The following is a 13,572-nucleotide window of genomic DNA, read 5'->3' on the forward strand; positions in this document are numbered from 1 at the left end:
CAACCTAGAGAATGGGACAAAAACTACACTGAGATTCCATCTCACTCCAGTCAGAAGAGAATACAAATAAAAATAAAATACGGCAAAGATGTGGGGCGGAAAGGAACTCTATACACTACTGGAAGAACTGTAAATTAAAGCACTCACTATGGAAATCTGTATAGAGGTTCCTCAAAAAACTAAAAACAGAACAAACATATGATCTAGCTATACTCTTCAGTGATATTTATCCAAAAAGAAGTCAGCATATTTTAAAGATACATACATACCCATGTTTATCACTGCACAATTCATAATAGATAGATAAGAAAATTGGTCTACATGTCCACTGACACATGAATGAATAAAGAAAATGTGACCTTATACACACACACACACACGTTTTATTCAGCCACAAAGAACAAAATCATGTCATTTGCAAGAAAATGGGTGGAATTGGAGGGCATCGTGTTACACAAAATAAGCCAAACTCAGAAAGATAAGAATGTCATGAAAATAGAAGGGAGACCATTAGGATAGAGGAAGAGGATTTGTGGGAGGAAAGAGAGAAGAGTAAGGAAAGTTACTGGTCAGTGACATTGATCAAATAATTTTATATGCATGTAGAATAGATCATAATGAAACACACCATTCTGTACAATTAATATGTATAAATAAAAAAATTATTATAAGGAAACTGAAGTTTTAAGAAAATACATAAAGTTGAATGAAATTAGAAAAACAGTTCATAATATAAATGAGAAATTCAGCAAAGAGGGATGTTGAAAAAGAATCAAAAGGAAATCTTGGAAATGAAGACCATAATAATATCAAATAAAAAATACTGTTGAAAGCTTGAATACCAGACAAGATCCAACAGAAGAAAGAATATCTAAACTTGAAAGACAGAAAGAAGACACCTTCAAGACTTTTGAGGCATCATTAAACGAATAAATATTTGAAATTTGATAGTACTTGAAGGAAAAATCAGATAAAACCTCTTTAATAAAATAATAGCCAAGAATTTCCTCAATGTAGATATTCAGGTACTGAAGGCCTGTAGACATAACCAGAAAAGATCATCACCATGACATATTATGTTACAGTCAAACTGTCAAAATAAGAAGACAGAGAGAATTTTAAAACTCATAAGAGAAAAGCAGCAAGTCACACTCAAGAAGGTCTCCTTAGACTAAGAAAAGATTTCTTAGAAGAAACCTTACAACCAGAAAGGAGTGGAGTGACATATTCTAAGTTCTAAAAGAAAATAACAGCCAACCAAGAATACTATACACAAGAAAGTTATCCTTCAAAAACAAAAAAAAAGAGATAAAGGCTTTCAAGACAAGTAAAAACTGAAGGAATTCATCAACACCAGATGACCTACAAGAAGAGTCCTACATCCAGAAGCAAAGTAAAGATTAAATACTAGAGTAAAAATATGTGAAAGTATAAAACTCACTGGAAGAGCAGGTTCACAAAAACCACAAATGGATAAAATCTTATCAACACAAAAAACCACCACACCTCATAGATAAACCACAAGAAAGGAAGACTGACATCAAAAGATATTCAAAACAGGACTGGGGTTGTGGCTCAGTGGGTAAAGTGCTTGCCTGGCATGTGTGAGGCACTGGGTTTGATCCTCAGCACCACATGAAAAAAAAAGAAAGAAAGGTTAAAAAAAAAAAAAAAGATATTCAAAACAAATAGAATTTTTTTTTAATGTCAGGTGTTAGTCCTGACGTATCAATAACAACTTTGAAGGAATTAAAGATACAGAATAGATAAAAATCAAAATCCAATGATAAGCTACCATAAAAACTTTACAGGTAAAGACGCATATAGACCAAAAGAAAAAAGATAGGAAAAGATATTCCATGCAAATGGAAACCAAAAACAAGCAAAACTAGCCATACGTAGACAAAATACACTTAAAGACAAAACCCATAAAAAGAAATAAGGAGGGTCACTAGAAAATGATGAAGGGCTCAAGTCAAGAAGATATAATGATTACAACTACAAATGCCCCTAATGCCAGAGCACCTAAATACACAAAATTTTATAAGATGAACATTTTTAGATCTATAGAGAGAAATAGGATCCAATAAAATAATAGTCATAATTGACAATACCCTTTCATCAATGAACAGATTATCTAGCATCACCCTCAAAAAAATCAGAATTAAACCATACTACAGACCAAATGAACCTAGCAAACATTTCACCTAGCTGCTACAAAATACACACTCTTTTGATCAGCACATTTAACATTCCATAGAGTAGATGATCTATTATTATACTACAAAACCAGACTCAACAAATTAAAAATAAAAACTCAAAAACGTGTCATATCATGTATCTTTTCAGACCACAATACAATAAAACAAGAAAGAAACAAAAACATCTTCATGGAGACTAACCAACATGCTATTAAATAATACACTGATAGTCAAAAGGGAATTTGAAAACTTTCTTGAAACAAATGAAAACAAAAACACAGCTTACTTAAACAAGGGATATAGTCAAAGCAATTCTATGAGGGATTATAGTAATAAACACCTACCCTGCAAAAATAGAAAGATATAAAATTTAAAAAACTGCCAGTGTATCTTAAAAACCTAGAAAAGCAAGAATAAGCCAAACTCAAAATTAGTATATAAAAGAAATAACAAAGACAAAAGCAGAAATGAGTGAACTAAAGACAGAAAAATAGAGCAATACTGAAAAGATCAAAGAAATTGAAAAAAAAAATTTAAGGCTAAACAAAATGACCAAAACTTTAACTAGACTTTTCAAGGGAAAAAAAAGACCCAATAATAAAATTAGAAATGAGAAAGGAGACATCACAACTGTTACCACAAAAATATGAAGGATCATAAGGGACTGTTGTTGTTATAAACAACTATGCACCAACAAATTGGAAAACCTACAAGAAATGGTTAAATTTCTGGACATATGTAACTTAAAAAAATAGAAACATGAAGACACAGAAACCCTAAACAGAACAATAACAAGTAATGATGATGAATAAAGCCTCCCAGAAAAGCAAAGTCCATGACCAGATGGCTTCACTGTGGAATTCTACTGAACTTTTAAGAAGAACTAATTCCAATTCTTCTCAAACTGTTCAAAACCAAAAAATAAAAGCAAGGGAATTCTAAACTCATTCTACAAAGCCAGCACTGTAGATACTGAAATTAGGACTCAACAAAAAAGAAAACTATGGACCAACATCTCCAAAGAACATAATGTAAAAATTCTCATCAACTTACTACCAAATTAAATCCAACATAACATCAAAAACATCATTCATACCCTGGTGCAGTAGTGCACACCAATAATCTCAGAGGCACAGGAGGTGGAGGCAGGAGAATGGCAACCTAGTGAGGTACTGAGCAACTCAGGGAGACCCTGTCTCTAGATAAAATATTTTTATAAAGGACCGGGGAGTGGTTCTTAGTTAAGCACCCTTGGGTTCAATCCCTGGTACCCAAAACATTAACAAAAACAAAAAATATCATTCATCACAATCAAATAGGATTTATCCCAGAGAAGCAAGTATGATTCAATGATTCAAAACACATGAATCAATAAATATGATATATCAACAAAATTAAAGACAAAAATCATATGATTATATCAATATATACATAAAAATACTTAATAAAACTCAATATCCTTTCATGAACAAAAAAAAAAGGCTGAACATATAGGGTATACAAAGAATACAATTCAACATAATAAAGACTATTCACAAGAATCCCATGGCCAACCTTATACTGAATAAAGTCTCTGACATTGGGAAAAAGATAAAGATGTCTGCTCTCACAAGAAATCACACCTAAAGTAATGAGACAAAAGAAGGAAATAAAAGGAATACATATAGGAAGGGAGAAGTCAAATGATCCCTATTTACAGATGACATGATTCTATAGAGAGAGAAACCTCAAGTTTCTACCAAGAGAATATTAAAACTGATTTTAAAAAATCAGTTACCAAATTAAAACAACATATAAAAATCAGTAGCATTTTATATACCAATAATATATTTCTGAAAAAGAAATCATGAAAGCAATCCCATTCACAATAGCTACAGAAAAATAAAATACCAAGCAATAAATTTAACCAAGAAAGTAAAAGACATCTACAATGAGGGAACAAAACTAATGAAAGAAATTGTGACAAAAACAAATTCTTCACACATTCATGGTATGAAAAAATTAATATTGTTACAATGTCCATACCACCCAAAGCAATTTACAGACTCAATACAATCCCCATCAAAATATCAATGACTAGAAAAAAATTCTAAAATTCGTATGGAAGCACGAAAGACCCAAAATAGTTAAAAACAAGCTTGGACAGAAAGAACAAAAGTAGTGAAATCATAAGACTTGGCTTCAAAATATACTGCAAAGCTACAGTAATCAAAACAGCATGGTACTGGCATGAAAACAGACACAAAGGCCAATGGAACAGAATAGGGTGTCCAAAAAATAACCAATGCATTTACAACCAATTTATTCTAGACAAAAGCACCAAAAACGTACACTGGAGAAAGGAAAGCATCTTAAATAAATACTAATGGGAAAAGTGGGTAATCACATGTGGAAAATTGAAAGTTGACCCCTATTTCTCATGCTCTATAAAAATCAATTCAAAATAGATCAAAGACCAAAATGTAAAAACTGAAACTAAGAAACTACTAGAAGAAATACTTCAAGATATCAGTATAGGCAACAAATTTTTGGAAAAATCACCAAAGCATAGGAAACAAAACCAAAAAATAGAGAAGTGGGACAATAACAAACTAAGAAGCAAGCTTCCACACAGCAAAGGAAACAAAGAGACACATAAACAGAAAAAAAAAAATTTGGAGCTCTGCATTTAACAAACGATTAATATCAAAAACATATAAGAAAACCAAGGGCTGGGGATGTGGCTCAAGTGGTAGCGCACTCGCCTGGCATGCGTGCGGCCCGGGTTCGATCCTCAGCACCACATACAAATAAAGATGTTGTGTCCGCGGAAAAACTGAAAAATAAATATTGGGCTGGGGATGTGGCTCAAGCGGTAGCACGCTCACCTCGCATGCGTGCAGCCCGGGTTCAATCACCAGCACCACATACAAAGATGTTGTGTCTGCCGAAAACTAAAAAATAAATATTAAAATTCTCAAAAAAAAAAAAAAAACAACCAAAAACTCAGTAACAAAAGAGCAAATAACCTACTTTAAAAATAGGCAAGTGATCCATGAATATAGTTTTCTCAAAAGAAATTCATAAACATGGTATGTAACACAGTGGTGGAAAATGCACAAGGCCCTGGGTCCAATATCTAACACTAGGAGTTAAAAAGAAAAATAAAAGAGAGAAAGAAAGAAATGATCATCATCATAATTAATACTTAGGGAAAACCAAGTCAAAACCATAAGCTATATCTCACCCCAGTTAGAATGACTATTTAGGGAAAAAAAAGTACACATACAATTACACACACACACACACACACACACACACACACATGCACAGACACACAATGTGCTAGCTAGAATGTGAACAACTCTCTTAAAATCCACTGGTGGAAACATAAATTAGTACCACCACTATGGAGAACACTATAAAGTTTTGTCAAAAAACATGTGAGCATGTGCTTACAGTTCTAGATACTTGAAAGGTTAAAGCAGAAGGTTCTCTAGAGGCAAGGAACTCCAGGTCACCCTGGGCAACATAGCAACATACATTTTTTTAAATATTTTTTAAAATTTTAATTTGTTATATATGAAAACAGAATGTCAATAGAGTACAATTTTTCATATCTCTGGTTGTACACAAAGTAGAGTCACATCCTTCGTGTCTTCATACATATACGTAGGGTAATGATGTCCATTGTATTCCATCGTCTTTCTTACCCCTATACTCCCTCTTTTCTCCTCCCTCCCCTTTTTCCCTTTGCCCTATCTAAAGTTTATTTAATCCTCCCATCCCTCCCCCTGCCCCTGCAGTATATTATGAATCAGTATCCTTAAATCAGAGAAATCATTCAGCATTTGGTTTTTGGGGATTGGCTAATTTCATTTAGCATTATATTCTCCAATTCCATCCGTTTATCTGCAAATGCCATGATTCTACTCTCTTTTAATAATGAATAATAGTACACTGTGTATGTATACCACATTTTCTTTATCTATTCATCTACTGAAGGGCATCTAGGTTGGTTCCACAGTTTAGTTATTGTGAATTGTGCTGCTATAAACACTGATGTGGCTGTGTCCCTGTGGAATGCTGTTTTTAAGTTCAAGGAATGGGATAGCTGGGTCAAACGTTGGTTCCATTCCCAATTTTGCAAGGATTCTCCATACTGCTTTCCATATTGGCTGCACCAATTTATAGTCCCACCAGCAATGTATGAGTGTGCCTTTTTCCCCACATCCTCGCCAACACTTATTGTTATTTGTATTCTTAATAGCTGCCAGTCTGACTGGAGTAAGATAAAATCTTAGAGTAGTTCTGATTTGCATTTCTCTAAATGCTACAGATGTTGAACAATTTTTCATACATTTTTTTTGATTGATTGTATATCTTCTCCTGAAAAATGCCTGTTCAGTTCCTTGGCCCATTTATTGAGTTATTTGGTTTTTTTGGTGTTAAGATTTTTAGTTCTTTATATATTCTAGAGATTAGTGCTCTATCTGACGTGCATGTGGTAAGAATTTGTTCCCAATTAGTAGGTTATCTGTTCACCTCACTGATTGTTTCTTTTGCTGAGCAGAAACTTTTTACTTTGATGCCATCCCATTTATCGATTCTTGATATTAACTCTTGTGCTATAGGAGTCATATTAAGGAAGTTGGGGCCTAATCCAACATGATGGAGGTTTAGGCCTACTTTTTCTTCTAACAGACACAGTGTCTCTCGTTTAATTCCTAGGTCCTTGATCCACTTTGCGTTGAGTTTTGTGCATTGGGAAAGATAGGGGTTTAATTTCATTTTGTTGCATATGGATTTCCAGTTTTCCCAGCACCACTTGTTGAAGAGGCTGTCTTTTCTCCAATGTATGTTTCTGGCACCTTTGTTAAATATAAGATAACTATAATTATGTAGGTTAGTCTCTGTGTCCTCTATTCTGTACCACTGCTCTACAAGTCTATTTTGGTGCCAATACCATGCTGTTTTTGTTACTATTGCTCTGTAGTATAGTTTAAGGTCTGGTATAGTGATGCCACCTGCTTCACTCTTCTTGCTAAGGATTGGTTTAGATATTCTGGGTCTCTTATTTTTCCAAATGAATTACATGACTGCTTTTCCTATTTCTATGAGGAATGACATTGGAATTTTGATTGGAATTGCATTAAATCTGTATAATGCTTTTGCTAATATCGTCATTTTGACAATATGAATTCTGCCTATCCAAGAACAAGGTAGATCTTTCCATCTTCTAAGGTCTTCTTTTAGCCTCCTGTAGTTTTTGTTGTAGAAGTTTTCAACTATTTCGTTGATTCCCAGCAAGAAACATTTCTAAAAAACAAAATCTACTATATGATCCAGCTATCCCACTTCAGTGTATATACTCACAGGAAATGATGCCAACATATAAAAGCAATACCTTCATGCTTATGTTTATTACTGTACCATTCACAATAGCTAAGCTATGGAATCATGCAGGTCAGGAGACAAATGGATGAAGAAAATGTGATGTATATACACAATGGAATCAGTCATAAATAAGAATGAAATTCTATCAATTTCAGTCAAATGAGTGGACTTGGAGAAGATTATGGTTAGGGAAATAAGGCAGACACAGAAAGACAGAGATTCCATACTTTCCCTCATATGTTGATAGCCACAAGTTGATCTGGATATAAAACAGTGGTTACTAGAGGATGGAAAATGGGGAGGCAGAGAGAGGTTGGACAATAGTACCCAAATACCATCATATTGATAAATAAGACCTAGTGGTTCTGTAGCATTGTGGAATGACTAGAGCGCATGATAACCTATTATATATTTTACAAATAGCTAAAAGACAAGGGCTCAATGGCTCCAAAAGCAAAGTAATGAAAAGGTGATAGAAATGCTACTTACCATGATTTAATCATTACATATTGTATATAACATGTATTGAGTATCACACAGTAGCCCATAAATATGTACAAATTAAATAATAATCATTATAATAAAGAGTTAGACTGGTCTTTACTGCATTCAAGTAATGTGCATGTTGAGCCAAAAAGAAAAAAATCAAGAATGCTTAACTAGCCCTAAAATATTTCACCTAGCCCTACTTTAACCATTTTACTAGCTCTATGTAAGTCCACCTCCAGATCAGTTTTTGAGAATATAACATGGAAGCAATCACCATATTCTTTCCTACCAATAAAAAACAAAAAATTATAAATAACATTTGGAGAATTTACTATATATAATATGAATACTTTATGTATAAGGTTTAATATCTCATTTAATCCTTCAACAACCTTTAGTGGTATATATATTATTCTTAACTTCAACTTTCAGCAAAGATAAATGGCCACAAGGGCCACAAGTCCACTAATCTGCAGAGTCAAAGTGGGGATTCAAGCAAAGGTCCACCTAACCCAAACTAAGACCCATGATGATAATCCACATTACCCAACAACCGCCAAGGATCTTATAAACTGAAAATACTACAAATACTCTTAATTTTATTATGGGGTTCTAGAAAATGATTTAATTCATTATCCCAGACACAATCATCTTTTCAGTATGAGTGAAAGAAATCATTCCACCACACCATTCTTTCAGGAAAGTATTCTGGGATCCTCTGGGAAGAAGGCAGCTACATAAATATGTTATTACTATAATTATCATAATAATCCTTATCTGACTGTATAGCTATGGATTCCTATTTTAAAGACATATAAATAAAGAAAAATGATTATAAGACATTCAAAATCTCTATAATCTTAGGAAGGCTTAGAAATGAAAAATTTATTTTAGTCACAAGTCTTGTGACTGTCAGCTAAAGTGCTTCAAAACTACTCACACTGGCTTGGTTTCCACTGATTGAATGCAATTATGAATTGACTTCTATGGGCTGATAAATCAGAACTTGTGTAAGTGGTTTTCAAAGCTCTCTGCAATCTTGGTATGATACAGATTTCTACACGCAAATTTTCTTTGAGAATAAAAGTTTATAAAAATATTAACTATCACAAAATACCTTCCTGGCTAGCTTATACCACTGGGAAGAAGCCACTATTCTTATATTAATAATTCTTCCAGAATTAATCAGTCATTGTACATTAGAACCAGCAGCTGGAGTGTTTTGAGTGATAATGAAACCTGTAACAAGGCATCTTCAACCGTCTTTTCAAGACAATAAGGGAATTAAAATTTCAATTTAAATGCAGAGGTTTGAAACACGCTTCACTGGCAAAATTACTTCAATTAATGTGAGTGGAATACAAAGGATAGACTGCAGAAATGTGATGCAGCAACCAGAAATTATGTCATTAATGTGCTTGCATCAACCCAGTACAATGACTGCAAAGGTCTAATTTAAACCGTACATATCACAAAGCTACAGGCTACAATATTAATCAAGTCTCTGATTTCAATGTGACGGATACAGGCTTCTTGTTGGATCACTTCTAGCTTTTCATAAGCCAACAGCAGCTGTTTACCTTGAAGAAGGAAACAAAAGGCCAGACCTATTTGCAGACATTCCCTGTCATGACAATTTAATTATTTTATGCAATACTTGGGTTATCATATCAAAAGAAGAAATAAATATCCACCTAGAAGCCAAGCCTATAGCTACTAGGCCAGTCTGACGGTGAAACGAGAACAACAGGAGCTGGCAAGAGCCAGGGGTCACCACTGATTTATTTACTCTAGAATATTAACCCATATGAGTAGGGATCAAATTACTACATATCTGTATCTGCACCTGCCTAAAATGAAAATGCAAAATCTCAGACAAACAAATCCAAGGAAATTAGCGGGTTTTAAAAGACTAGGTTGTTTTGACATTACTTTCCACCAAGGTCTTTTAGCAAAGATTTCCATTTGGACCCTTGAGATTCTTTAAATAGATTTTACTTTGAATGGCACATAACCATGGGCAAAGAAAATGTGATCTTTTTTTATATGAAGTCCAGTGAAAGAGCATTATTAACCTTATTCTTCACTCTTATATATAAAAGACTACGTTGAAGAATACTTCCAACCTTTTGGGCACACTTTAAATCCTATCTCCATGAAATCTTTGTGATTGGGATATTCAAACAATTGCTTATTTGGAACATGCCAACCCCTCAGATCATGCAAACAAATACCACATCTGAAAAATGGCAATAATATTAAAGCTTTATTTCTTATAAGGTTATGGAGAGCATTAAATGAATTAACAAATTATAACATACATATTAGCTAAATATATATTAGATGTTATAATTGTTGTTATTCATTTAAATATTACTAAGAAGAATGGTCAGAAACAAGATGTTTATTTTTAAAAAAGAAAGAAAAAACCCACTAACCAGAGAAGGAAAAGCATACCAGAGCTCCTAGAAAAGAAACACCTTTCACTCCACTAGTATTAAAGATTTTCACATAGTTACTCATTTGGGCTAACAATTTGTGAACTCTGACCACATGGACTGCACTATGCTAGGCACAGGGCAGACAAAAATAGATAAGAACCAGCCCTACCTTCAATGACCTACCACACAAACAAAATCAATTATATTATATTGAATAACACAATGGTTAAGGAAACATAAAAAAAAAAAAGCATCTAAGTGTTTGAGGCTTTCAGAGAGTCGATAAAATCTTAGAGAATATGTCACCATTTTCCAGGGACACAGAATTGTGAATCATGTCAGGAAAAAACATAGTCAATTAAAAAAGAAACATCTATTCTATCCTTATATACCAGCAATGAATAACTAGAAACTATTATTAATAAAGAACTATTGTTTTTTAAAAGCCTCAAAAAATGATACCCAGATTAAATCCATCAAAATACACAAAATATTTCTAAAGACATAACTAAGCACTAGTAAAGGATATTAAACAAAGTCTTTAATAAATGAGGCACATCCAATTAACGGACAAGAAACCTCAATATTGCTAACATAGAGATTCTCTTAATTTTAATGAAAATCCTATCACACTTTTTGTGGAATTCAACAAGTTGGCACTGAAATTGCTATGGAAGAGTAAAAGGTAAAGAACAGCACATACAGAAAGTGAATGTCTTCACTTCCTGTCAGGATGTATTATAAAGTTACAATAATTAAATCAGCGTGGTTTGGTGGAGGTATGAGACCAAATTGAATAAAATAAAGAACCTGGAATCACATCTAAGCATATGTGAAAATTTGGCGTGTGACAAAGAGCATTATAAATCAGTACAAACATGATTCAATAAAGAGTCTGAGCCTATTGGCTATCCAGAAGAAAAATAAAATTAGATCCATAGATCATACCATATAGAAAATGGTCTTTGGAAAGATTAAAGAAGAGAACACAGGAACTAAAAAGAATACATTTTTAAAAGATTTTTAAAAAAGAGAACATAAGAGTTTATCTTTGAGACATTGAAATGAAAAACATTCTTAAAACAAAAGCACCTAATATAAATGAACAAGATTCAGAAACTTCATGGCATTAAAATTTGTTTAATTTTATAACAAAAGACACCACAAACAAAGTAAAAAGATGAATCACCAACTGGAAGAAGATATTTATAATCCACCTGCTGACAAAGGATTAGTATCCAGAATATATAAACAACTATAAATAGGAAGAAAAAGGAACAAAAACTTCTGAGAAACATACCATATGCACTCACCCTGTTGTGGAGGCAACTATGGTTCCTTCCCACCCCAATTCCCACCACCCTAACCACATGATTTTGGTTAAACCCGATGACCATGGTACCCAAACTGGCTCAACCTAAGTCTCAATTATTTAACTATAAAAAGATATTATTTTCTTCTGCAAAGCAATCTTTGCAATTTGATCCCATGTTTTTCAATTAGGAACAAAAGGTTATTTTCTTATGAAAAGCTGAAAAGATGTGGACTACAGCCTATATTACTTCTCCCCACACACCCACACCCTTTCATACATGTGGAAGAGATCAGCCTACAGTAGAACAAGAAAACATGCAGAGAGAACATACAGTGACATTTCATGTATATATTTTTAGCAGATTGGTTACATAAGCCAAGCAGTTCTTTGTACTTATGTTAGTGCCAGTTTGGATCTTCATGTTCTCCAAAGGCCATGTGTTGAAGGGTTGGTCCCCAGTCTATAACCCTATAGGGAGATGGTGGAACCTTTAGGAGATGGGATCTAGTAGAAAGAAGTTAGGGCATCAGGGGTATGACCCTGTAGGGGATACTGGGAACCCAACCCCTCTTTCTTTGCTTCCCAGGTGCCATGAGGCGACAGCTTCCTCTGTCACCTATTCCTGCAATTATATACTGCCTCTCCACAGACAAAGGCAATGGGACCAAATCACCAAGGACTGAACCTTCACAAACTGTGAGACAAAATGAGCCTTTATATTCTTATGAGCTAATTTACCTCAGCTATTTTAAACAATAATTGGAAAGCTAACTAACACAGCTAGCTGGCATTGAATTTCTACAACTTATGACCAATCATTTAATGAAGTTATATAATGAAGTCCTGAAGAAAAATATGTCAAAAAGGGAGGAGGGGGGTATATCCATAATTCATTAGCCTTTAAGTAAATAAAATTAGCCCTTGAGTAATAAGACCAAAAAACAAAAATTTGAAATCCTAAAATGAACATAACCCAGAAATATAGTCGAACAACTATTTCAATACATGGCACTTACATAAATGCAGGCGTACTCCCAAATAATCATGATGCAAATGGATGTATTATGCTTCGCAAATATGTATGAATTTATCTGTTGCAATTGCTGTTTCTTAATAATTTAGCACAACTATGCATTAACCAACACTAAAGCTGAAAAGTAATTTTTTTCTGTCAGACAATCTAGAGTCATTATTAAGATGTCACTTTAAATAAGATGCTGGAAACAACCAATTCTCTTGCCACTCCCCAGAGCAAACCACTATTAACCTTCTTCCCCCGTGGAAATTGACCAGGCAGTCCATTCAGAACCAGGTTTTAATATATGATAGCACTTCTCAAACTTTGGTTATGACATTACCTTAAAAACTTATGAAACACTTTTAGCAAAACCCTTCTTGGAAGTCTAAATTAGTTGGAACCACTTAGAACATTGCCTTCAAATTCCCACCAATTTCCCTTAGGGATTTTTTTTTTTCCAGTATAACAGTGAAAGTAATCTGATAAAACAAAGAAAAAGGGTTTCACTTCTTGAGGGAAAAAAAAAAAGTAAATGCAGTCAATCTGCTGCTGAGAACTTCTGTAGTACTCAGCCAACTTTGAGCAGTAAAAGTGGGTGTTTACACATGTAGAATGGGCAGAAGATAGAGCAGCCCTCTGTAAGAGCCACAAGCCCTGGAAAAGTTAGATTACTTGGGAGCAAAATCTGCATTTTTATTTTTTATTCATCTGCTTGACACTCACCAACAACCA

At 33.8% G+C, this 13,572-nt stretch overlaps 1 protein-coding gene across 1 annotated transcript in view; it reads right to left on the reverse strand.

Annotated features, from left to right (window-relative positions):
- Window positions 1-13,572, reverse strand: part of Exoc4 (exocyst complex component 4) — a 782,534-nt gene that overhangs the window by 734,335 nt on the left and 34,627 nt on the right. The window lies entirely within an intron of this gene.

Source organism: Marmota monax, unplaced genomic scaffold (assembly GCF_021218885.2).
Source record: "Marmota monax isolate L192 unplaced genomic scaffold, Marmota_monax_Labrador192_F-V1.1 WCK01_AAM20220418_F8-fsc00131, whole genome shotgun sequence".
NCBI classification, from domain to species: Eukaryota; Metazoa; Chordata; class Mammalia; order Rodentia; family Sciuridae; genus Marmota; species Marmota monax.